The sequence below is a fragment of the Petaurus breviceps genome, unplaced genomic scaffold, assembly GCF_028583685.1.
Source record: "Petaurus breviceps papuanus isolate PSGF00001 unplaced genomic scaffold, PetGlider_PUasm1.0 225, whole genome shotgun sequence".
NCBI lineage: Eukaryota > Metazoa > Chordata > Mammalia > Diprotodontia > Petauridae > Petaurus > Petaurus breviceps.
The window spans coordinates 3121573-3123055 of NW_027185889.1; positions in this window are offsets into that span (position 1 = coordinate 3121573).

A 1483-nucleotide genomic window follows, 5' to 3' on the forward strand; every position below is an offset into this window, starting at 1 on the left:
ATTCTTATTTCCTCCTTAACCTTGGGGGAAATATTTCTGTGGATACCAGGGGTCTCATTAGATTTACATGTAGAATAAACCCATATGGTACTCAAGTCCATGTCATTTGCACTAAAGAGGTCAACCTTCCCTTTTTTGCTGACTCTCCTTAATTTGCTCAAATCTTGTTGAAACAGGTGCCTGCACTCCATGTAGAATATACATAACCTTCAAGCGTGACTTCCAGTGGTGAACATTTTCAGCTTAGGGGCTTGGATGCTTGGTAACAGAAGGTCAGCATGTAAAGAAAAAGACTCAATAGCTCCATTATTCTCAACATGCCTAAACTGTCAACCAAAAGAAAACATGGTTTCTATACCACATGGGACTTCTGTGGAATAAGCCCAAAAGGATTTATGCAGTGGAACCTTGATGGGGGGATTCCATTAACACATCAATTGTTCATAACACAAACAGCCCATTCAATTATTTGTTTATACAATGCAGACACATAAACAAGATAATTTAGCATCATATTGAAATGAAATAAATTGTTTGACCCCACTCAAGATCAATTATAGTCACAAAATAGGTTTCTATCTTCAGCATGTTGGCAGGATGTCAGCATTTAAATAAAACAACTGGCACATTACTAAGCCACATAAGCCATTTCATCTACTGAAGCTTTTCACAGGAGTAAGAGATTGTTTTACATAAGCATCATGGAATGAAATTGATATTTCCAGTGGGCAATGGCCTTGCTAACTTGGGGGTCAGTGGAATTTAATTTTAGGAGGAAAATAAGAAAGTGGTATATTCTCTGGGATTCAGAATCACACATGACAAAAAAAAATTACCAAAAAAACTGGTTCTTGAAATTAGGTAAAGTACTATTAAGCCAGGCATCAGTTCAAGAGAAATAAATAGTAGTGAAGAAAAAAAAGAATAGTGATCCCTAATCTGAGTCAGTAGCTTTCAAGCTGACCAGGGAATAGGTTTCCCCTACATACCCCCAGGAGTCACTAATCAACAAGGGGTCTTAGCCTGAGGTTTTTTTTGTAAAATGGTAATTGCGTGTACATGTATTCATATGTAGATGTGCATAATGTAAACATAACATATATGAAATATGTGGTGTGTATATATGTACACACACAAATATGCATGCATACATGCTTGTGTATGACAGATGATGGATAAATAGAATCACCAACTAGCTGTGGTGAAGAGGAAATGGCATGTATGTATGTATGCACATATATAGGTATGCATACATATACAAATATATAAAAAAGATATATATGTATATATATAAACACCCATGTTTATTTATATACACATATGTACTATTTATGCACAAATGCATGTATATATATTAGATTCTAGATTGATAGGGGAGAAAGATAGATAGACAGACAGACAGACAGACAGACAGACAGACAGACAGACAGACAGACAGATAGATAGATAGATAGATAGATAGATAGATAGATAGATAGATAGA